At 40.3% G+C, this 26,546-nt stretch overlaps 1 long non-coding RNA gene across 1 annotated transcript; it reads right to left on the bottom strand.

Annotated features, from left to right (window-relative positions):
- Nucleotides 1–22,383: 22,383 nt before the first annotated feature.
- LOC111947360 lies at nt 22,384–24,745 on the bottom strand. The gene is made up of 4 exons (XR_002873177.1): nt 24,438–24,745; nt 23,256–23,330; nt 22,888–22,941; nt 22,384–22,810 (listed from the first exon to the last, which is right to left on the bottom strand). It is a non-coding gene; the product is annotated as an uncharacterized LOC111947360 (long non-coding RNA).
- Between the last annotated feature and the right edge of the window lie 1,801 nt (nt 24,746–26,546).

Below are 26,546 nucleotides of genomic sequence, written 5' to 3'. Positions count from 1 at the left end.
GAGAAATATCCAGAGATCCAGGTCAGCTGTGTGGCCTCAGCTGGAGTGGAAGGCTACACCTGTCAACGCTCGAGGGGCCTCTCCCGCTCTTTTTCTGTCCAGCTGGACATGCAGAGCCTCTCACCCCCCCAGCCTCCACCTCCCAGATTCAGGCCAGTTCAGCTCAGCCATGCGTGGCCATCTCTGGGAATTTATTCCGGATGCTTCCTGTTCATTGCATCCACTATTTTTCGTGCTGTTTCTTCTCAATCTGTCATTCTTCTCCTTTTTTTTTCCTTTTCACATTTTTTAGGCGCATTTCTAAACCCTTAGCAGTATTAGACCTTCTAATTTAGACATACAAAAATAAAATCAGTACACAACATTTTGGTTACAGTTATTTCTCTTATGTTGTGTCAGCTAGACATATGAGAGTTTTATATTTTTTAGACATTACATGAAAGATGAGAGTCCAAAAAAATGTGCAGTTAGTATAGTTATATCACAGAAGTAGTGACATTTATCTCTAGCGATTTACCATGCATGAGAATATAATAGAATAAACATTCAAACTTTCCTTTTCATTGTTTCAGTAGGAACCACTAAGGAACACAACACACTCCACCCACTCTTAACTCCTGCTGAGCTTCCAAAGCTTCCTCTCAGCATAGTCAGCAGAGACAGCAGCTGGAAACACTAAACTGTTAGTACTAGAGCCTTTTCCATTCTGACATAAGTCTGAAAACAGTTTTCCCCCAGTGTGTGCTTGCTTTGTAACATTACAAAACCATAGCGTTGCTTCAGAATTGACTACTGTTTGTATACTTTGGCAAAAGAAGAAAAACGGTGGTTTCTTTTTGATGAAACACGTGAGCATAACACAGTATTTGAGCTCAAAATCGAACATTTCTTTGTTTGTTTCGGAGAATTGTGAAAAAATCTCAGTTCTATTTCTAGGAAATGTCGTATCTGCAGCCTCATGTGCCTGAGTAGAGTAGATGCAAAGATGACTGTCCTCCTGCTATTGAGGCACCACTACGATAAGTTGTTTAAATGTTTTATTTCTGCTTTGTATTTTTTTTACAGTCAAAGAGCATTTTTACCTACCGCAAAGAAATCTGAAGATTACCTTAAAGAATCTTCACTTAGTCCAACCGTCAGCGTATTCTACTGCTGCACTAACACCACATCCTATCCTACAGTCTGGTGACTGAATTATTTAGCTGTTTGTACCTGTGAGGCAAGCAGACCCTGTTAAGGGCTGCCCCGGTATGATCTATAATTAAATATAATGCAACATGAAAGTGCATAAGACATAACACGAAGGTTTTGACAAGTCACTCTGACTTCCTACAAGTTATCCATTTTGTATAGGTTTATGTGCTGACTGCAGCTGTTTTTATTTTGAGCATGCTTTTACAAAAACTGCTGTGTATAAACCACATTACCTACCCAATACAATACTGAATATTTGCTATCAGCAACTGCAACTGACGTTTGGAAGGAATTAAGATCATGCCACAGTTTACTACACTATTATTGAACCACCATGCTCAGTGGAAGACACACCATGCTCTTTTAGAGTATGTTTGTTGACCTTTTCCAAGTATTTTTTTTAATCCATTGCATATTTTAGATTGCAAACATGACAAATTGTTTAAATTGGTCTAAGGCACATGTGTCAAACTCAAGGCCCGCGGGCCAAATGTCATGTTATGTGGCCCGCGAGAGCATAAAAGTTTTTTAATTTCTTAAAATGAAAATTGGTGTGTGTTTATTCATATCTAGGGGGAATTGGACTGGAAATATAGGATTGGGCAACTATACATTAGAACTTAACCCTTGTGCTATCCTAGGCACTTTAACGTTGGGACTTGGGTCATCTAGACCCACTAGACAGTGCGCTGAACTTTTTTTCTTCAATGATTTGTGATCTCCACTGGTGTCCATGGATTACATGAAATCTTTCGACCTTTATCCACCTTTGTCATGGTAGGGAGAACACGTCAATGCAAGGGTGGGGTCATCCAAGATAGCAGAAGGGTTACACACTGTCCATATAACCTAACCTTACAGAATCCAATTTAAACGATGGAGGGGATTTATGTGAAGAAAATTAATCTTAAAATTGCAATTCTTATTATTTTAGTGTTTGAATCAGGAGTAGACAGGTTTTGTGATTTAGGTTAAAAATAACTGGAAATGCTTTTAAAATAGATCAAAAGATGATCAGATGGGATTTTAATTAGGATTATGCTGTTTTTAGCCAAACTTTTAAAAAATAATTTTCAAGGGCATAGTTTCTGCTTAGCGGCAGTAGTTCATAAGAAATTTGCCTGTGCATTATGAGCGGGACCGTTGACGCAGAGCAACGCCACCCGATCTCCCACTCTCCATTGCAGATTTTCTATGTCAAAAAAAGGGTCTTTATCAAATGAATTTTTTTCATCTGCTCCTGGTTTACATTGATTTGAACAAAGAAATACTCAGAAATGAAAATTTCACCTTAATATCAGTATGTCATCCATCAATGAAAAAATCCCACTAGTATTCTTTTTTTTTTTCCTTTCAGTTTTCCCTTTAGGGGTCGCCACAGCAGATCAGCTTCCCAGTCTGATTCTCATATTTGACTTGTCAAAGCTTTTACGTCCGATGCCCTTGCTGACACAACCCTTTATTTATATCCGGGCTTGGGACGGGCACAGTGAGATCATGGCTTGGGGCCCCTAAAAAAAAAATGCCACAAGAATATGTAAAAAAAAAAGAAAAATCCATTTTCATCACAGTGAACCTTTAAGGAAAAGATGCGGAAACAAAATCAAATGACATTCATTTTTAAGGGATATGTTGATCTCAATTGGAGTTAAAACCCTAAACTTTGCTAACACTATGAGCACACACACAATGTTAAGGGAACTACATCTGTCCAAATGTGAACGGCAGTATCTCCACCTTGCAGGCAGTTGCAAGGAGTAAAGGCTTAGCGGCTTGCTCACTTTCTTCCTTCACTAACTGTGAAGTGGAGTCTGAGGTGTCACTTTTTTTCTGTCCTCCTCTCTCCCTGTCTTTTCCTCTTTCTTGAATCTTTCTAATTTTTTCTCTCTTGGTATTTTTTTCCTCCCCACAGTGAGCATGTCTCTATAGTGGTTAGGTTTGTGCTTTATAGTGAACACTGTGAGTGTGAGATAAGAAGCTGGAGGCAAATATATACATCCTGGAGTGATCCGCTGTGGCACAGTCAGATTCAAGTCAGTATGTTTGCTGGATATACATGTGGCAAGTCATACAGAGTGAAAAGAAACATAATTTAAATGTTCTCAGCACCCAGAAAAAAAACCAAGTTAATACTTAAAATACAGTCTTAGCTCCCAGATAAATTAAATTTGCCCTTTTAATTACCATTGGTCACAAAAAAAAATCCACAAGCAGTAGTATCCCCATTAGCTATTTACTGGAAGCATTTAGAGAGATGCGCCCCCCATACAATCGCCATCTCCTTTATAAACATCCAGCAATTACTTTGGTTTGCTGACACCCTGAATACCAATACAACAATGGTGGTTCTTTCCCCACAAGATAGCCCCAAACACCATCACTTGGATGGACTACCATCCCACGCACACATTGTGATTTCACTACCACCCTCCTCACCCAAAGCCCTTTTCACCCCACCCTGTCCCCCTCCTGAAATACAAGTTGCCTGTAGTTGCTATGGCTACAACAGGAGTTCATAAATCCAAGCGCAGGGGGACTCTACTCTAAGAATTATCAGGAGGTTCTTTTTTCTTCTGGTGGTGAAGACGGGGGTTGGGGGGGGGGGGGGGGGGGCTCGCAGCAACACACATGGCGAAGGATTTGAATAAAGAAGGTTGAGGGGATAGAGTGAAAGAGTGCCCATCCTTCCTCTCCAGCGTGTGTCCTGCTGAAGCAGATGGCGTCATGCTGCTCCACCATGCTACTGCAGTTGCTTTGCTGCCATAAGGAGGCAGGTTAGTAGGAGATTTGGGGTGACAGCATTTGGCAGGGGCTACAAAGTGAAGATGTAGGGAGGGAAAAAGCCCAGAGCTGACACCAAGGTAAGCTGCCGTTATGTTTCTGTCTCTGTGATTTAGTGCCCAAGTGGAGCAAGAAGTACAAAGCCATGGTAGCTGTTGGGTATATGGTTTAAGCATGTCAAGCCACAACATGGTGGGGTTTTTATTTTTTTGCTTTGTGAATAACCTACTTCAGTAGTTAGAACACTCAACTATCAAAGTTACACTGAAGTCAAGGTTATCACATTAATCTGGAAAACTCATGCAAGTACTTTGGACCATTTGGTTCAGTTTGTTTGGGAATCAAACAAATCAGTTTAATGCACAAGACACACAAAACTAAATGTATTCTTCATTTATAAATTCCCTTTATTGTTCTAAATCCAATTTGCACTTTAGCCTTTTTGTGACTATTTAAAGAGAAGAAAAAAACTACAAAACCAGGAAAAACTACAATAACCAAGACACAGGACGTGAATAAGACAATAAGATAACCCTGTCGATGATTTTTAATCCACATTTAGACATGTCATTATGAAGATGTTCACAAACAAATAGATTTTAGTTACATAAAATGTAAATGTTTATATAGAATAAACCATTTTTAACCAATAATTAAAACACCAATACCATCCTCAAGTGAAATAAATATTTAAAAATATAAAAATTACATGATCTGTAATTTTTGCTAAATTTCTGTTAACATTTTCATGACCTTATTAATATAGAACTATTACATCAGTTTGCATGAAACAATGTTATTACACAGCTTATTGCAGATGACTGACTTTGGAGCACTTTTAAAAGAAAGCTTTTCATATTTATGAGAACGTCTGAGTCTGACTATTACTGTAACTTCCCTGTTATATAATAGGACAGGCCATGTTTTACTGGACAATTCAGCAGTGACATAGGATGGCAGAGTTAAGAATGGAGGCATTGTGCTGGAATGGGGAGTCAGACTGGACAGGGGACAGAAGTGGTGGTAAAATCCAGCTGCCTGAACACTTCTGCACACATCCTGACACGCCGTATCTGCTTCTGTTTAACCGCTATTGCACAGATTAGCTCCCATATGCCTGGGAGCCATCTGCAGAAACTAAGTGTAATCACCCCAAAAAAACATGATATACACAACTGTGGCCTTTAATCCGTGGCGTTTACAAAATGCACACATAAATATAGCTTCCCAGAGTACACCATAGAGTGTGGCACACACACACTTACATAGAGGCTTCACCCCTCTCATTCTGTGGCAAAGAAAGAATGGATTCAGTGTGTGTGAGGCAGCGAGCAGAAAAGGGCAGGGCCTTGTGTTTTTCAGGGGTGTGTGTGTGTCTGTTGCTGTGTATGTGTGTAAAAGAGAATGTGTCAGGAGCGCAGCAGGCACGGAAATGTGGGTAGGTTTTGGGAGGGGCCCGAACCATTACATTTGAAATGCATATACGTAAAAAGTCAGAGACATAAATAGATTTGGAGACATTCAGGGAGTCACAAACTGGGAGATATGTGATCACATTTCGACTACAAAAGGCCTTGAAGGACGTGAGCTTAATTCTTTACTGGCTAGCTTGGGAATAAATTATTAAAATCATGGATGTTTCCATGCTAAATTTAGAGGCTTGTCTAAAAACAGTACTTGAATAAATTGAGATCTTCAAAAACCTGAATACTAATCAAAAGGGCTGTCATCGCCTGATTCCCTTCCTGTCGGTGAAACTACTGAACTCTACAGAATCATCAAAAACAGGAATTTTATGCCCATAATTCTGTTTTAGTCATGCAATTATCAGATTTCCAAGATTATTTAAAATAATGTGGAGAATTTCACAGTAAAGCATAAAAAAAATTGTGTTGTGATGTGCTGGTGCCATGAGAATCCAAAGTGCCTGTCTACCTATTGATCTTAAAAATAGCATCAGAATATAATTTATTCTAGTCTGGCCCTTTTAACATGCCTACAAGAGGCAGCCTCTTAATTTGTAATCGATATAGGCCTGCTGCAGTATTTAGAAGTGACTTAATGTGAGGTAAGGTGTTAATGTTTTGCTCAAGGACACTTCAGCAGAACACACAGTGCTGCTCTGACTGAAGTGAAATGTCTTTTTTTAAAGTAAGCACATCATTTCTGCAAGCTCCCTTTAATCCCACAGCCCACAGCACCGTTTCAAATGTAGTTTTTTTGTTTTTTTTTTAACCTCCACAGCTAATGTTTTACTGTAGATGAAATCCTCAAAATCCAAGTATTGGGGTTGCAAATAAAAACCATGTCAGTTCGGCTGTGACATTGTGTATGTAACAGAAAAAGGACATTTTTAAATGTATTAAAAATGTAAGCTCCGCATAACTAAGATAAGTCTTCTGTTTAATGTCAGTTTTTACCAATATATTCTTTATTATTTTGTTACAGCTCAAAAACAATATAGCCCAAGCTATCCCATCCTGTTTTTTTCAAGATTGAAGATGCAAATCGCACAAACAAGAATGCTTTAGTGCTTCTGTCAAATCCATAATAAAATTTAGCTAAAAAGGGGAAGCCTTTCTTTAATGTCATGTGTCTGAGCACTAGCATCTTTCTGCTATGATGTTGTCTCTTAGCTGCATTGGTTATTATTATAAATGTTACTTTTTTTATTTTGGTGATACATTTTTCGTAATATAATGATTTTTTTTTGCTAATAATCTACCCGTTTCATACAGATGGGCAGAAAAAAAATCTGCTTCTGTAAGATCAACGCTGATGTCTTTTCTAACTGGCTTTGCAAACCTTATTAGTTCAGAATAACAAACCAGTGAAAGCGATTTTATAGAGGGAATCTCTGTTTTGATGACCAATCAATTGATTACAAAAAAACCTTTCTAATTGGTGACTGCTGCTTTCAGAAGAACAATTGTTTTTCGTATAGTAGTGCTGCAATTTTGTCTTAGCTTTTGCAGTAAACTTTACTAGCATTTTACAACTTATTTCTCAAGTTACAAAAAATGTATCAAAGTTAAACTTATATTTAAATAACTTAGAGGAAAAGTGATGCAAGACATGTCTTAAAGATTAAAAGAAGATCTTAAGATTTGAGATTGTGTCATTTTTCAGTAAAATTTTTTACCAGAACAATTGCTTAAAAAAGTACACAAATCTTCCTTTTTGTCATTTAAAGCATTAATATTTAGTTCATCCCCAGTGGATACATTACTGTTACTTGATGTCAAATGATTAATTATTATTTGTTTGGAATGGAGCTACTCTTGTTTTACGTGCACACCTTTGTAAGTAGCATAATGGTATTAATTTGCAGTGGAGGTCCTTATCATCCATTTTCTGCCATTAAGCCAAATTGTTTTGAGCACAGCTTTTTACTTTCATTCCTTAGCACACATCATTTTTCTTTCACAGAAACAGATGTTCAAGTCTGTGTGTGTGTGCGTGCATAATTTTCTTTTTTTTGAATTTGAAAATGTGTGCACATTTGAAAGAGGGTGAGAGGGAAGTTAGCCAACAAGTCTCCTCACTAGAAACCCAAAGGGGCCTGGCTGACTCCAGTCACAAGCATGGTTGCCGTAAATCACAGAGAGAAAGAGCTGAGTTAATTGCACAGGCGTTTATGAAGGAGAGAGCCTTGATTTACTCCAAAAGCTTTACATCTCCCCTGCGGATGTGGAGTGATGAAAGGAGTGAAACAAGGGAGGAGAGGAAAGGGGGGATTCAGCAAAAGGGACAGGGATAAAAAACGCCGGGTGTGAACAAAGTGAACTTACAGCACATAAGATTAGCTGATTGGGATGCTAAAACTGTAAAAGATACACATCTATTGCTTTGGGAATATTTGCAAAATCTTGCTAAAAGACAGAAAGAAAGAAAGTTTTTATGCTTTACCACAACTCAAAGCAGCAATTAAGTGCTGTGAGAAGCTGCTAAAGTGGATATCATTGAACAATTTGAAAGGTTGATAGGCTCTTTCATTTGATAACTTTGAACATTTCAAGAATTTTCTGCAGGATTTAAAATCATTTCATTTTAAAAGAGCTACACCTCTGTGATGTCTATAGGTTACTGCATTTGGCTCTTTACAGAACCAGATGTGAGTAGCTTAGCAGAGAACCATGACAGTGATCCTCATAAGCTGATTGGACAGGACTTTGACAACTTTTAATACTACATAAGTGCACTGATCAAACATCGATTTATATTATATGAGATTAGAGTAGCTTCAAGTCTGAGAGCTCATGCTGAGGATGAGGGACATAAAACATGTTGACGGGAAAAAAAAGCTTGGCCAGTATTTTTGCTTTCAGAATATTTGTCCCTGCTGCAGTAAAGTGTCACATAGCTGATGCAGGACAATGCTTTGCTGTTGACTCCATGATTCTTTTATCATCTATGGGTCACAATTTTCCTAACACTTTGGTCTATTTGATTGTGTTTTATGCCAAACATTTAAATAGGGGTGTAACGATTAATTGACTTCGTTGATGAATCGATTCATATTCCTACGATCCAACCAGATAGATCTGTTTGAGGCAAGTTGTTTATAGAATCAACCTATACTATATAAAATCATTTCAAATGAAAAAAGAAATTGAAATTGAAACTATGTTAAAAACAACATATGGATTGCGTCATGGTAGGTTTATTTGACTAAAACGTAACACTGACCAAGTGCCATCCCAGCAGACAAAACACATGTGATGGCAGCAAAAAATGATGCCATCATTCCAGTCCAATGTGTGGCAACACTTTGAATTTAACAATAACATGTCACAATACAGTGCGGTAGAATGTTCAAATAATGTTCCGCATGTATTATTTTGAAACAACAGTGGGCTGAACTTTATGAAACTACAATGTGAATGGATTTCTCACTATTTTTAGTTTGCTTGTACACCTATTTAATTTACACTTGATTATCTTGCAATAAATACATAGAATGTAAAAAACTGCACCTGCACTGTTCAGTACCCAGGTATTTATCTCTAAGTCTGTCACAAAACAGGCAGACGGCTAGTTCCAGTTGCAGCAGGTTTATTAGCTTGGCTAAAAGTCCCCAAAGCTAAATCAGGGTGAGGCAGGCAGGGTCAATAATGAGAATGGGAGCATCAGAGAAAAAACGAGAATAGTCAGGATCCAGACAAGAGTCGGGGCATACGGCAGGCCAACGGAGTCAAAGACAAAACAGGGTCAGGAAATCAGAAGATCAGGTATGACGCTCAGGCAGAGAGGCACAAATAATACCTCGTACTGAGTGAGGCTCAGTGCAGTGCTTAAGTATACTGTGAGTGATTGCAAATGAAATTCAGGGGTGTGGCATCCAGAAACTGTATGCTGGGGTTGCTGGGAGATGAAGTGTATTTAGAACTCTGGAGACGGTTCCAGCTGGGTGATCAGAGGGGGAGACAAAGTTCTGACTTCTAACAGAGTCACAGTGGTGGAATTTTTGGCAATAGATGTCCTGGACCAGTTTTAGTTCAGTGAACCGGATCGAATTAGATCGTTCATGTCATGATTTGAACTTGTCTTGTTTTTGGTCCTTGTTCTGTCTTGTTTCTGTTTCCTGTTTTATTTTGAAAGTCTCCTGTCTTGTCTGTTTTCTTGAGTTTTACTTCCTTTGGTCCCCATCAGCCCTGATCGTGTCCACCTGTGTCTTGTCTGCCCTGTCTGTATTTAAGTCTTGTCTCTGCCTTCCTCCTGTGTTGGTCCATTAGTTATTCCTGTTCTGGTGTTCATGCCATGTCATGCCCTGTTCCTCGTTCCTTGTCCCTCGCCACGCCACAGTGAGTTTTCGTTTGGTTTTTGTCATCCTGCTCTGCAGCGCTTTTTGTTTGTTCTTTTTGTGCATTAAAACCCACTAGCCCTGATCCTTGCCCCCTGCCTCTGCATCTGGGTCCAACCGGCTCTCAAGCCACCTCACCGTGAAAGAATGGACCAACCGTATTTTTTGGACCCAGCAGAGCGGGACATGCAGCTCCTAGAGGCTTACTGCCAGGAAGCCGAGCGCACGAGGTCTTACTGGGTTTTTGACCAGGCCCAGTTTGCCTCGTATGCCTGGAGTGGGAGCCACCTGGACTTCACAGGGAGCCGTCTTGCCCTGAGGGGGGGTCGTCGCCGTCGTCCCCGCCGTCCCCTTCCTGTTCCAGAGGTGGTCCGGCACGCACCACATCGCTTTCCAGTGGTGGTGCCAGATGCACCCCATCCCCGTCATGTTCCGGTGGTGGTCCCGGATGCACCACAACCACGTTCAGTGGTGGTCCCGGACGCACCCCGACCCGTTCCTGCTCCCAGGGGGGTGCCGCCTGCGCCCCGACCCGTTCCTGCTCCCAGGGGGGTGCCGCCTGCGCCCCGACCCGTTCCTGCTCCCAGGGGGGTGCCGCCTGCGCCCCGACCCGTTCCTGCTCCCAGGGGGGTGCCGCCTGTGCCCCGACCCGTCCCGGCTCCCAGGGGGGTGCCGCCTGCGCCCCGACGGTTCCCCGGTTCCACTGCCACGCCTGACCCGCCTGAGCTCGGCCTCACGCCTGACCTGCCTGAGCTCGGCCCCACGCCTGACCCGCCTGAGCTCGGCCCCACGCCTGACCCGCCTGAGCTCGGCCCCACGCCTGACCCGCCTGAGCTCGGCCCCACGCCTGACCCGCCTGAGCTCGGCTCCACGCCTGACCCGCCTGAGCTCGGCTCCACGCCTGACCCGCCTGAGCTCGGCTCCACGCCTGACCCGCCTGAGCTCGGCTCCACGCCTGACCCGCCTGAGCTCGGCTCCACGCCTGACCCGCCAGAGCCTGACTGCTGGCCCGACCCGCCAGAGCCTGACTGCTGGCCCGACCCGCCAGAGCCTGACTGCTGGCCCGACCCGCCAGAGCCTGACTGCTGGCCCGACCCGCCAGAGCCTGACTGCTGGCCCGACCCGCCAGAGCCTGACTGCTGGCCCGACCCGCCAGAGCCTGACTGCTGGCCCGACCCGCCAGAGCCTGACTGCTGGCCCGACCCGCCAGAGCCTGACTGCTGGCCCGACCCGCCAGAGCCTGACTGCTGGCCCGACCCGCCAGAGCCTGACTGCTGGCCCGACCCGCCAGAGCCTGACTGCTGGCCCGACCCGCCAGACTCCATGCCTGACTCCATGCCTGACCCGCCAGACTCCATGCCTGACTCCATGCCTGACTCCATGCCTGACTCCATGCCTGACTCCATGCCTGACTCCATGCCTGACTCCATGCCTGACTCCATGCCTGACTCCATGCCTGACTCCATGCCTGACTCCATGCCTGACTCCATGCCTGACTCCATGCCTGACTCCATGCCTGACTCCATGCCTGACTCCATGCCTGACTCCATGCCTGACTCCATGCCTGACTCCATGCCTGACTCCATGCCTGACTCCATGCCTGACTCCATGCCTGACTCCAAGCCTGACGACGCCTCCAAGCCTGACGACGCCTCCAAGCCTGACGGCGCCTCCAAGCCTGACGGCGCCTCCAAGCCTGACGGCGCCTCCAAGCCTGACGGCGCCTCCAAGCCTGACGGCGCCTCCAAGCCTGACGGCGCCTCCAAGCCTGACGGCGCCTCCAAGCCTGACGGCGCCTCCAAGCCTGACGGCGCCTCCAAGCCTGACGGCGCCTCCAAGCCTGACGGCGCCTCCAAGCCTGACGGCGCCTCCAAGCCTGACGGCGCCTCCAAGCCTGACGGCGCCTCCAAGCCTGACGACGCCTCCAAGCCTGACGGCGCCTCCAAGCCTCTCATGCCGGACCTGCCTCGCCGGACCGCTCGGCCCCCCGGCCGTCCTCCGGACCTGCCTCGCCGGACGGCGCGGACCCCCGGCCGTCCTCCGGACCTGCCTCGCCGGACGGCGCGGACCCCCGGCCGTCCTCCGGACCTGCCTCGCCGGACGGCGCGGACCCCCGGCCGTCCTCTGGACTCTTGTGCCCGTCGAGGTTTATCCTCCGGGGCCCCCCCCTCATGTGACTTTTGGAACCTCGGAGCGGTTCCTTGAGGGGGGGGTACTGTCATGATTTGAACTTGTCTTGTTTTTGGTCCTTGTTCTGTCTTGTTTCTGTTTCCTGTTTTATTTTGAAAGTCTCCTGTCTTGTCTGTTTTCTTGAGTTTTACTTCCTTTGGTCCCCATCAGCCCTGATCGTGTCCACCTGTGTCTTGTCTGCCCTGTCTGTATTTAAGTCTTGTCTCTGCCTTCCTCCTGTGTTGGTCCATTAGTTATTCCTGTTCTGGTGTTCATGCCATGTCATGCCCTGTTCCTCGTTCCTTGTCCCTCGCCACGCCACAGTGAGTTTTCGTTTGGTTTTTGTCATCCTGCTCTGCAGCGCTTTTTGTTTGTTCTTTTTGTGCATTAAAACCCACTAGCCCTGATCCTTGCCCCCTGCCTCTGCATCTGGGTCCAACCGGCTCTCGAGCCACCTCACCGTGACAGTTCAAAATGAACCAATTTCGATTATGAATCATATAGTCAAAAAAACAAATTGTTTTAAAAAAGATTCTGTGTTGATTTATTCGCTTTTTTGGGGAGTCATACAGTTATTGTTTCCATATTAGCACATTAACTGATGCAAAGCATAATTTGGATGAAAAGCTTGTTGTCAAATAAACTGGTTAAGGTTGAATGTTTTACATGGAAAGTCTAAAGCTGACTAATAAAATTAAGTTTTGCTTTTCCTCTTTTCTTCTTTCTCTGCCTTTTCTCCATACATTTGTCATAGGTATGAAGAAAAGAATCCTCCCTGCTTTTTTTTCATTTCTAAATTAGTCCTATAGTGGTTTTGATGTAGCCTCTATGAATAATCTCCTAATTGTTGTGCAGCAGGGGCAAAAGCCCCAGCAAACTGAAAGGCTTTGATGTGCTGCTTGCTCCTGTTACTTTCATCCAAGACAAGAGGTTGTGGGGAAGGGGTTCTATACATTTATTTAATCCGTATTCTACCCCTTGGTCCTTACCCAACATTTAAAAGGGAAGGGTTTGCTCTAATTCTGCTGCAGAAAAAGGGATAGGAAAATGTTTTAAAGCCTTTTAAAACATGTGCTTTAAAGAACACACAACACAACAAAACATTTTATCAAATATTTAATTTTTTACTATTGTTTTGTGCTTTGTAAGTTTTTTTTCTTTCTTACTTTTGCAGTTGTGTACGACAGAGTATTAGGGCCACCAAAAAAAGAAAAAAAAAGGTAAATTTACAACCCAAAACTCCATTGTACTTGTGTATGTGATTTTTTTATTGTGAAACTTTTTTTTTTTTAAAGATTGGTTTATTGCTTCATTTTACAATTATTTTTTTACACATTTGAACTTTAAACAGTTCTTTGTTTTTGGTCCAAAAAGATCCTTTCATGGAATACTAAATAAAAAAAACGTTACTTTTATAAATATGCCAACAGACTCATAACTCTATACATATCAGCCTGGGATACCATGGAATTATAATTAGCAGTGTAATTATAAAAAGCATATGTGGGGACATTCTTTCTCAGTTCTTGCATTAGGCGTTGAAACCCTTACCACTTTACAGTCAAGGAATATGGCTTAAATATGATGGGATCTAAATATTAAATTTAAGGGTTATGTTATAACCATTGAGAACACCCTACTACAGCTCCTTTTCTAATGGTCAACCTGCAAGCCTGTCTAAGTCCAACTGGACAACCTAATTGAGCCGTATTGGAAACACTCCACAGGATTCATCATCACCAAGGCATCGGTGCAAAGTGAAATGATCTGCATTCTGAGTCAGAGACTGACCATCTGATCTAAAAATGATCGAATTTTTGGAGAAAAAAATCCCTATTGGTTAAAAAAGATAGAGCCTGAATTAGGGTTTTCATTAGAATGTTGAAAAGACTCTTAACTGTGTTGTTCAGTCAAATACATAAGGATGTGGCTGCAGACATCAATGTCCAGAACCGGAAGTCCTTGACCGGAACTGGTAGTCCCCCCACATCGCTCAAAAATACCTTTATTTTAACTGGAAATCCTAACAGATACGGTTTATTCATTTGAAGTAAACGTTTTTTTCTACTTTTCTGATACATTTCAGGTTAGGGTTATGGATGGGGTAAATCTTATGATTTCTGCTTCCAGCCAAAAATGTCAGGCGGCATTTTGTCTGTAGCCAGGTCCCTCATTAAATGTACCACTGTAACTGTGTATGTCAATCGCCAAGATAATTTCTATTTGTGGTTCTGTCCTGTTGCAATTTCGTACATTTCGTATATACAGTATTGTTGAAGGATGTCTTTTATAGTAGCTTTTCTGTGAGAGGCAAGCAGCTGAATACACTAATAAGATGACATGTTCATTCATGTCTATATCCAGTAATATTTCTATTTTTCAATGTTTTGTCCAAAAATTCATTTGTGTGTTACCTTTGTGGTTTGAAGGATGTCTTAATATATATTAAGTTAATTTTAATCAACAAAATATTAACATATCACACTATTTTAGGGACACACCAACAAACAAAAGCAAAAAAGACAAAAACAAGTTTTTAAAAAGTCACAAAAAGATTATAGTTCAGCAATTTTGCGAGTGGATGTTTATTTGTGTGGAAATGTCTTTGCCTTTAGCTGGCTAAATCCCTTGTGTGAATATTTGGTTACACATACTGTGTTTCCATTCAAGCTAATTAGTAGTGATAATAAACTTTGGATAAGGGCATATTGCTATCCTGCCCTCCACAAAGCAGCCACAGTGAAGAAATTAGATGAGTTCCCATGCTTGCTTAACATCTGTTTTATCCACAGAGATAGATTACATATAGCACCCAACCCCATTCTCCCCTTTCCACCAAATTTAGTAGCACAAACTACTGTCTGCAGCTCTTTTACTCTTTCCTGTGAGATGATACTATCACAGTTTCAGATGCTTTTTCAACAGCTGTGCGCTGCATGCAGCTCTCACATGCACAAAGTAAAGAGGAAGGTGGAAGCGGTAAGAAACCGTTGAGGCCATGGTTTTGAAGGAAGGCTTATGTGGTCGACTATGGGAAACAGTCGTTACAGTAGGTTAAAGGGGCTGTGGCCATGTCATAGGAACTTTGAATAAAGGTAAGGCAAGATGTACCAGAGAACCACCTAAACACCAGAGCCCCCTTTGGCAGGGGTGGAGCTCATTTTAATAATCCAGGATAACTTTTGAAACCATTCCCTAACCATCCTATAACATTCCAGCATGACGAGAAGAAAATCAGCTTTAAATCTGAAATATGCATTGTCATACACAAAGAAGTTTGGTGATGGGGCCCAGCAGGGTACAGCTGGGCCAGTTGTAACAAAACAGCTGATAATGATTAAATAAAATAAAAAAATCAATTATGTTCTTTTATTTTTGATGTTTTCTGGTGGAAATTGATATTTCAGTTAGAAAAAAATTGTTAATCAAGTTCAAAGTAGTTCCACTTGAGAGTTTGGTATCATTAAACTGCAGCTAGAATGCTTTCTGATAAGAAAAAGCTCATTATAGCATGAGAAACGTTGCAGATCTACTTAGTCCATAACAAAAATAAATAAATAAGAGCTAAAGTTTGGTTTAAACAGCACTACCTTGCATGCCAGATCACTCAGTGATGGTGGTCTTCCCATCTCTCCTGACTTTTGATTGGTCGACACTTTTCATTCTTAAAGACTGAACCATACATATGCCATGAAAAGAGTCAGCAGTTTGGCAGGACTTGTGCCATCTTGTGGGGTCCTGTTGACCCAACCCTTACATTAACCTGTTATCCCTCCCATTAAAAATGTGTACAATGATGGACTTAAATTAGCAGCATTTAGATGGATATAATAACATTAGTAAAACCGTCTGTCGTTTTATTAGTCTTATGCTAAAAATTTCAAATAGGACAAAAATGAACAAACTGGCATAAATAGAAGTAATTTAGCATAAAAACTGTTGTAAAACCTTGTAAAAAATTGCTCAGGTTTACTATGTGACTATTAACCTTTGCACTTGTGAATAATAGCTGTACATTAATCACAGGTTTTGTCCCCATGAATTTAATCTTTTTTTTCCCCATATTTTAAGAAAAATCCGTGTTACAGGTTTATTTAGCAAAACAGATTTTTTTCTACTGACTATTTTGCTATGATGTTACACATCTTATCTTATTCAATGACCTATTTTGTGACATACACACATTATAGTTTTGAAGACGTTTGTATCCCAATTTCCTAATACCACGTTGCCCTGGAAGAATGAGGGAGATCTCGAAGATCAAAGTCGATTGCCTTTTCTAAGTCTACAAAAAATGAAATGAAAAGAGTAAAGAGCTGGTGAGATGTCCCACTGACCAAACCTGCAATGTTCCTAATGGTTCCTGTTGTGAGATTTGACTGTTGATAAGTTATTTTCTTTTTTGATCCAGTAAAACTAAAGGGAAGATAATGGATGCAGTGTTTCTTTAGATTGAATACATCTTCTGATCTTAGGTAATTTCCCCTTTGTGGGATCAACCACGTTGATTATATTCTTTTCCATCTCCCCCTTTGCTAATCAAGACATTGTCATTGTAAATAAGGCTGCAGAGACAGACCAACTAAAATGTCCTTTGTTATCCAGATCCTTGAGAAACTCTAGATGGACTTCTTTGACCTCTAGAACCTTGCAGCCCTTAGGATTTTTGAACTAGCAGTTTTACTTCTGGGTAAGTCACCCTGTCCACAAATCTTGCCATTCTGTTTCAAACATGGTGTTTACTATAGAGATAAACGGTGACCAGTACATAAATAACAAATGACCTCTTGAGGCCTGACATTTAACGGAAAAGAATAAAACTTCTTATTCATGACATGTTAATATGATTAAAATTAAAAGTTTGTTGATTTTCAAAAAGAAAAATAAGTCAACTAGTTGTATCTGCTAAGCAACTAAAACATACAAAAATTGATCTCAGGTAATTTGCCCTCTCAACTCTTTTTCACTTAACTGGTAAATCCATGTCTTTTTGATAAATAATCTTTTTTGTTTTTATCTAAGCGCTGTTTTTAGTTTAAGTTAAAATTTCAATTGTTACTATATTTTAATTAATCACGCTTTGCTTAAAGCATCATCTTTTTTCAAATGCAGCTTTTATAGTCAGCAAAAATCAATTACTGTGGAGTACCTGCACTGTTTTGTTTTTGTTAACCAAATACTTATGACCTCCTGGCATTTTAATAATGTTCAAATATGTTTTCCATTTGGGCTATTATGCCTTCCTTTGTGAAATATGACTGCAATGGAGAGTGTGTGTTTGAAGAAACTCGTCAAATAATTCACACTATAGTCTGACCTCAATACAGGGATCTGCAACACTTCCCCCTTTGCTAAAGGCTTAGTGTTTTCAGGTGCTTGAATCCCTCCAGTTCTCCTCCGGAGGGGATTTGAGATGCATGAATATGGAGATGATAAAGATGAACCGATGATGAAGGCAGTTTGGTCTTTTCTCCAGATAAGCGCTAATCGCATTTAAAGACCGTAGCAGGAGAACTAGGTGTAAACTTGGCCAGCAGCATTATCATGATAGGGAATATAGGTATCTTCGTGTTTTTGGTGTGTTAGAAAACCATTCAGCAAAACTTTCCAAATCGATGTGCTTCCTTTTATTATTAAAGACAGAAGATCTTCACGGGGTTTGGTGGGTGAGGTGAAAGATGTTATCTAAGTAAATATAATCCCAAAGAAGGGATTGATCTTTTGACTCCTCCCTCAATGCCCCTCTCCAACTTCATCTTTTCATCCTCCTCGCGTTTCTCCTCCCATCATATCTGACTTTTTTTTTTTTTAGGTCCATATTACTCGGTGCAAATGCGGCTGCTGTATGAGCAGTTATAATTAGCCTGAATATCCTGAATTCATATTCAAATTTCACACTAATTCTAATCTCACCAAGGATTTATAACATGGAATAAAGATTAGCTTGCCCATTTCCGTCAGAGGACTTAATAAGTCGCATTCCCTAAGAACGCTGTAACCAAATATTTTTTATTACATTTAATTCCAGAAAAGATTTCATTTTTTACAACAACAAATATAAAAACAATACAAGAAAACAACCATAGAATCATAAAGTCAAGCAAAACCCTGCTTCTTGTTGTACAACTGCAGCCCAGCTGTTCAAAGTAAATATTTCCTAATGTTATTGGTTGTTCATTACTGTGGGGGGGGGGACAAAAAAAAACAACAACAGTTCTTTAAATTTCCCAAAATTTGTATCCACAAACCCACTTTTTTTTTAATAGAAGCAAAACGATGTGTATAAGGTTTGAAATGTAGTATTGCATCCATTTGTTATGTAAAAATATCTTTGTGGATTGCTAATTTTTTTTTGTTTCTGCCCCTGTAACCTCAGGGTGTGTGGAGCATCCATGGTGTTTGGCCTACATGCTTGCTCATGCATAAGCCTGTGTAGCTTCAGCTTCCTTGGCACAGCTGCTCACAGTTTGTCATTTATCTTTGATTGATTTTTGAAAAACATTATGGAATTATTTTTTTCTTCTTGATGACGGAACACAGTGGCAAGCTCAGCAGAAATGTGTATGTATTCCTGTACTTTTATGTTTGTTTTAGCTTGAGAGTTCGAGATTCTTGAATTAAAAAGAAAAATCAAAAAGTGTGACAATTGAAAATACAATTAGTTAAATGAATGAATCAGTTCACTAACATGCAAGATATATTTAATTTTTGTTATAATAAACTTGTGAGAAATTTAGATTAGAGAAATGAGTTTGTCAGAAGAGGAATTAGGGGATGAATCATTCTTTCAGAACTAAGTATAATGGCTTTAAGTCATGACTTTGGACAATAAAGCTTCTTTTAAAATCTTCATTAGCAATATTATCAGTTTAGGTGTATTCAGACTGGACACATTTGGTCCGCTTAGAGTGAACCTGAGTTCGCTTCCCCCGATAATCCGGAACAAATTTTCAGTCTGAATACATCCAGGCGAACCCTAGTCCGGGACAAGGAACCGCTCTCTCACCTATAGAGGTAGTCTCGGTTCGTTTCCAATCGGACTGAGCCTCGGTTCGCTCTGAGATTCCTCAGTCTGAATACAATCTGTTGCAGGAGCGGAACAACTGTTCCAAAACGGTCTTTATAACCGACATAAACAGAGTAGGAATATAAAGCAATGATTGTCATGTTATCAAACAGAAAAAAGGGTCCAACTGTTTTTTTATTACAACTTTTATTTTAATACCACTGAAAACATTTTTCTGTGTCTTGTTACGCAGCATGCGCCCAACAGGTGCTGCTGTGACATCATCCTAAAAGCTACCTTGTAATTCCTTAACAGAATTCTCTTAAAATAAAACCAGAACACCACAACAATGAGACCCAGCAACAACTTTTAATGTGAAACAAATTGCCTTTCATTGTTTTGCAGACAATCTATATGTCATAAACACTTACCAGCATACCTTCATAGCTGTCTTCCTGCCAGTAACCACCTTGCAGCATGCCTCCACCAGAGCAAAGAAGCGAGTAAAAAGTGTTGAGCTTGACCTTGATACAGAAGTTCAAAATTTGTGAGCAAAATATAAAGTTTGAATGAACTAAAAGCACAGGACTTCCATAATTTCTGCCTGTAGTTGCTTTGTGTTTCTTTCCTTTAATGTTAATTCTTTAAATTATTTATTTTCCTTTATCGTTTTAACTTTAAACCAAACCTGTCCAGGGTGTATTCCGCCTGCTCCCAACAGTTGCCGCGTTTGGCTTCGGGAGCTCCGCGACCCCAAAAGGGATACAGGGATGGATGGATGGATTTTAAACCAATTTTATTTATTTTAGTTGTCCGTATTCATCACTTAAAACATGTTGTTCATGGACAGCATGTCAAAGGCAGGCAGGAATTTTTCATTTAATAACGATAGGTTTGAATGTGCCTCACTTTCTTGTCCTCTATAATCAAGATTTCTTTCTTTGTAAAGCTGCAAATGTACTTAAATAGGTTTCCCAATGGCTTCAAAGTTAGATAATAGTTACATTCTATGATTGGTATCTTACACAAGGGAATAAAGATGCACTTTATGTTTCTTAGGTTAGTTTCTCACAAGTTCAAATATTTAGGCAAAAAGTGGCAGTTAGACTTGACTTTCAAAGCCATAAAGTAGAATTTCTTGGAAAAAATAAAGAGACAAACTGTGGGTGATGTTTAGGGGTGACAGCTGTCAGCAAACATAGATACCCCCTCTCTTTATGTCATTGAAATTGGGTCATCATTGCGATGTGGCCTACAGGAAGACACATCAGGGAAGGCAAACATGGTTTCAGATTGAATGTTTTTCAAGTCCAAATGTCCATATGCATGCTTACACGCTTTTTCAGTTCATATTTATGTTAAGGCTCGAATGGTCATGAGCATGAATGATTATTGCATTAACTAGCTATCAAGGAACTGCTGTACAGAGCAATTACAGAGTTTGGTAAGGTAGGTTTTTTGTCATTTCTTTTAAATGAAGTGAAAAATATACATATACATGAAACTAAAACATTCACTCATGATATTTTTGTACTCCCACACTGCTTGTAGTTTATAAAACAGCACACTTATGATTCTTACTTTACTTTTTAAATATAAACTTTTTGTTCGATAGATGTCAAATCATTTGTATTTGAACTGAAAAACTTTTTCAAATTATCTGTTAATTGAAAATGGGCTGTTTCCCTGTTGTTAGAATTATACCGTTATCATCTTTATGTTGCATGTAATTCTGCACCACATCTGGAAGAGATTTGAAAAAGGGTTTATGGGGTAGTGGACTTATGAAGGAACAGGAACCAATTGCTTGGGCAAAAAAATATTTATAGAAAGCATCAACAGCGTTGCACATCTCGACATAAGCACGCTCATTACATTATTACACAGAAAATTAAGCTTTCAGTCCGAATATGAGGATTCATCCTTACACTAAAAACAAATGAACAATACAGTTAGCTATACTTTCCATGCCAACAATAAACAGCAAGCTGGTTTGTAAGATCTAGCCATCTATCCATTTACTTAACTCGCTATATCCCTTTTGGAGTCAAGGGGATGCTGGACCTGTCCTGGCTACTGTTGGGAGAAGGTAGGGTACACACTGGACAGGTTGTCAGGGTGTCACAAAATCAATCACACTCACAGATGCACACTTCAGACTAACCAATATACCTATAAAGCTTGTTTTGGAGTGTGGGAAGAAAACCCAGTTGGGATTTGAACCAGGGCCTTCTTGATAAGAGATCACGAATCACTTCGCCACCGTGCAGCCCAGGTATGAGATCAATAATGGGAGATAATTATCATGGCAATTTTCAAAATTTGAAAATGTGTGTTTTATTTGAATTTTGTCCACTACATAGATATCTGTTCACACCCATAAATAAGGTTTGTGTGCTTAATGAAGTCTATAATTTTAGACCGAAAACAGTTTAAAGAAACACAGGAAAACAGTGCTGCTAATTTCCAGTGGCCAGTTTTTTTTGTCACATAACTTAGCAGTGTGTGAGCCTGAAAGGGGAGACATAATGAAGTGTGTCTAGTCTATGAAAAGCATTGGGAGGGGGATCCCTGCTGTTAATGCAGTACACGGTGAATCGAGGGCAGTCAGACGAGCAAAAGCAGCCGTCACCTCACACCAGGTGACTGATGGAACTTACTCCATCCTCAACACTAACAACAAAGCATCTGGGGCTTGGTGCACTGAAAAAAAAGACCTGTTGGATTGACATAAAAAAATCATGGACAGCGGTTGCGCGCAAAAAAATCATGTTGAACCAATATAATTATTGCTCATAATAAAATCATGTTCTACTGTAATGAATGCTTCTTTGTTTCTGCACCTAATAATTTTACATAAACAAACAAGATTTTATTATGTCATTTACCATAATTTTTTCAAACATTTAAAACACTATTATTTGTTTGAAATTACCTACATAGTTCATTTAATTTATAAATTATTTTAATAAAATTTAAATTGAAAAATAAAATTGCAGATTATTATTTAAAGCAAATACTTTCTTGTGCATTATGAAAATCCAATGAACATATGACACTGAAAACAAATTTCAGATTTAACTTTTTTATTATCTAAACTTGAAAAATATGTTTACAGTGTAGCATAAAATGACAAATCACAATAAATTGGGCTTGCCATTTTTATTAAACAGAAGATAACAGAGCCAAAGCAAACAGCTGGAATCCCTTCTTAGGAAAAAGTTAAACTATTTAAAGGTCATTTTATTCAAAGAGTCGGATCTTTAAGCCTGAAACCTTAGACACCACTTTGCCTTACAACTCTAATACAGTTTTTTTTTGGATTACCTCAAAGGTGTGTGACGGAATGTCCAAGGGAGAGAACCCAAGAGCAGGAAGAACGACCCAAATCCAATAGTTCACTCGAAGGGGCGAACGACCCAAATCCAATAGTTCACTCGAAGGGGCTTTAATGCCAGAGAACCATAACACCACAGCGTAGAACGAAGACGCTCCGACACAGAAACAAGATCAGACACTGCATAAATAGACAAACCAATCAACATAATTCACAACACCTGTGACCAGCGGGAGAGCTCAAGAAGGGAAGGGCCTCCAGGAGATCATAGCAGGAGCAAAGCCACGGGCCCCATGACAAGGTGTTTCTGAGATGAGGATGGTAATCAGATTTGTGCTGTAAATAAGGCCAAAAAAGCCTTGGCATCTGCCACTCAGACACTTGGTGGGTCGACCACCACAGCCTGGGAGATGTGGACCACGAGAATGTCCTCTTCCTCACCACTGCCAGTTTCCATTAGGAGGGAAATTCCCACCGTGGTGTCCTCGATTGCCTCCTGGAGTGCTGCATGGTCTTCATTCTGAAGAACACAGAAGATATTTGTGTGCACAGTTCACATTTGAAGTTTAGTTAAAGCGTCTAGATTACACAACTCACCTATACTTTGAATAAACCCCTGAACTTGCTTATATTGGCGAGAAGTTCAGCAGTCTGAAATACAAAGAGTCAAAAAATTTTAAATTCACATGAAAACTTTGGAAAAATACAATTCTTACTCTTGGCTCATCAATAAATGTTATAGTTACTGTGTTAACAAAATCATTATATCCTTAGTGTCATGTTAACAGAGGTAGTGGGATAACTGATCAACCATCAATTTCATTATTTATTAGGTTTATTATGTATCTCTCTACATAAAAGGTGCGTGTAAAGAGTAGGGCTGGCAATCTTGGTTACCTCCCGATTCGATGACAATCCAGGAGACAATAATTCCAATAATATATAGTAAATGCATGGTGACCCACCTGACTCAGTGAAGACTGGAGCATGGACCCCAGCATGATCAGGGAGGAGCAGTTGGAAGTGTTGTGTGATGAGCTCTGTAATCAGGACAGAGGTTTATTAGTTACATTTCAAATATATATAGAGAGTGAGACTTCCACAGCTTTGTTGTATCATTTTAATAACTAAACATGCATTGGTTTGAAATAAATAGCTGCAAAAATATTCTGAAGAAATTAGACCAGAAAGAACATTAGACACCTCCTCCCCCCACAGGATTCAAACCAGGCTTATGAGAACCCGCGAATTTTGAAATGGAAACTGCAAAACTAAACTAGCAGATCGGGAGTGGATAATCCCCCCCCACCCATAAAGGATTCCCATATTAATTTATCACAAATGGGAGGAATATGTGAAGTAGGATTACAGACATTATTATAAGGCAGTCAACTTTTTACTACACATTATACACTTGTTCCAAAAGGACATGAATATTTTCACTCAATTAAACTCTCAAAGCTAAAATAAAAAATATGTTCAGCATCATAGAATGAAAACAAAGCTCTGATTGAAACCAAAGATTTATGTAAACTGGACACACCAAACGCATTCTGTGCACGAGACGCGCACGGAGAATGATTGACAGCTGACTGAGACAGAAGTGCGGTGCTGTTTGCTGGTCAAATAATGCCGTCCTTAAACTAGCTCATGGTGGAACGGTATGGAAAAACTAAATAATGACAATAGTAATGATAGCTTCTCACATTTTCCTTCAATTTCGGTCTCCACAACGCAGAATTTAGCAAAAAGAAATCCACTTAGTGACGATGAAAATTCCCCTGGCAGAGTTTCTGCCTGTGGAAAAAAAAAGCCGTGCCCACAAGCGCCCACTGCCCCTTTGTCAAAAGCGAATTCCTACGGCATAACTACTCACCACTCTTCCCCGTACATCATTTGAAATCACCGCGTTTACAGCTGAATCTGCCTGCGACGTGAAAGTACAATTTACCGCGCACACACACCTCCCCCTACCTGCCGTCCGAGGGCTGCGGCCGGCAGGGACAAAAGTGGCGCGCAGAGCCTTAACTTTGATAACTACGACAAAAGTGGATTACAAAGCTCTTCCCCGTGGAAAAAAATAACACTAATGATACATTTACGCCTTCCACTTTCTTAAATTAATTTGTTAGAGTAAATTAACTTACCTTTTTTAAGTTCCTCCAGCCAGAGCAGGTGCTTGTAGCTTCTCTAAAATGGCTGACTGCAAAGTTTCCCCTCCTGGAATTCTTCTTCACCGATGGGGTTTACTTATCCAAAATTAAGGGGCAAAGGATCAAGCATAACTATTTCATGTTTTGTCAACATGATTTAAATATATAAAAGTAACTCAGCAAGAAATTATGTGTGATTTTCAAGATTATATTATGTTTCGAAGGTAAACATAATTTGTTCATATTAAACAAACATGTTTACTATTTGTAAATTGAACAACCCCACTTTTCCCGTTTTTTCAGTGTGCTGTCCTCAGACCATTTGGGGTGCTAATGTTATTTTGTGCTCTGAACTGTACATTTGTAATGCATTTCCCATTTCCAGCGTGAGCTCTGTTTAATGCGTGTCAGCTCATTTTTAATCAGTGTTAGGTCTTGCGGACATCTGTGTCAGGCCGTAGTCATCGCATTTGTTCAAAAATCTACCTCAACTACATGTTCTAAATGCCATTTGTTGGACTTTTGCTATCCCTAAAGGTCACCATCATTTGTACCAATCACCTATTTTAAATGAAGACTGAATAATCTTAGAATTAAAACGCAGTGCTTTAGGATGGGATGATGGTACATGAATGTTAAGACCAGGGGCAGAGCTACAGGGGGGTAATAGGAGGCAGCTGCCCCCGCAGCAGAAAGCTCTGCCCCACACTTGCCCACCAATTCTTTAGTTAATATTACCACAATATGACAAAGATTAAGAAATCAACAATTCGAGCTTCTTTGAGCATTCCAAAAATAATAAAAACAAAATTTTAAATGAAATGAAAACAGTAAAACTGTTAAATATATGTATTTTTGATCCTTTCATTTGTAATGACCTTCCACTCTACTTTTTTGCCACCCTTCCAAAGTATTCTACCCCCCCCCCCCCCCCCCCCATATATATAATGTTCTAGCTCCCTGTCAAGATAAACTATGTCACAATGTACAGCAGCTCATAGAACCAGCAATGACGTGTATTTACTCTTTGTTAGTAAAATAAAGATTGTTGAGTTTATTTAAATTTACCACAAAACTACAGTTTTGATTACTATAATTGAGAATTTGTTGCTCAGAAAGTATATTAAACCTATTTATATCTTTGGTCTGCTATGCCTGGTCTTGCCAGATGTTTGACTGTTTACATTTGAACCTCTATATCAAGCCAACAGTCTCAATCTCAGAAATAACAAGCTGTCTGCATTTGACATATTTGAGAGCAGAATTTATTTTATAAAACCAGATTTGAAAAAAAAATTGCTCCGATTACACTTGAAAAAAGAATCTGTGTAATTCATAAGCTGTTTAACTTAATGTAACTGTACAGCAACTTAAAGTTAGCAAGACCCACAAGAATAAATCCAGGCATCTATTTGGATGTAGCCCCACACTTCCATCCCCTGTAGACGAGAACAAGTTGCCCTTAGGGTGTTTGCATGAATTTTTAATCCTTTGTTGTCTAGTACTGTGTGCCTATAAGCAGGGTTGTGATTCCAGCAAACTACTTCAAGTAAGTAGTAGCAGAATATCCAACCTTTCAATTGAATAAGAAAAAAAAAGGGATACATTTGCATACATCTTTTTCAGACTCCACACTTGCCATATTCCCTTTCACACATCGAGCATGAACAACTTGTGTGCATGACAGGGTGTATAGTGTTACTCCGATGCATACGCAAAAGATGAAAGTGTCAGAATAACTCCTTAATGAATCGAACAACTAGGACACTGCTCATTAGAGATGCATTTGTGTACGCGAATAGCAGGCAGTTCATTATTTCCAGTCCCCTCAAATTGTAGAGCCAGTCATTGGAGCCAGAGAGACATTTTCATGTCTACAGCCCAGAAAATCTCCTTAACAGTTAGTCAGGATGAGTGCACGTCAAAGCTGATGATAAAAAATGGCTTTAAATGTCCTCTGTTGTTGTTACTTTTTTTTTTAGCTCTGACAGGCAGGGCTCTTCAGATGGTAATCAGAAAAGTGAACAGACCAAACACCATTGTGAGGTTACACACACAGATCCATGTTTTAGCAAAGAAAAGACTTTAAAAAAAGCAACCAAT

Source organism: Oryzias latipes, chromosome 4 (genome assembly GCF_002234675.1).
Source record: "Oryzias latipes chromosome 4, ASM223467v1".
Lineage (NCBI taxonomy): Eukaryota > Metazoa > Chordata > Actinopteri > Beloniformes > Adrianichthyidae > Oryzias > Oryzias latipes.
Note: the sequence above shows the minus strand (reverse complement) of the source record. Positions and strands in the feature narration are given on the sequence as shown.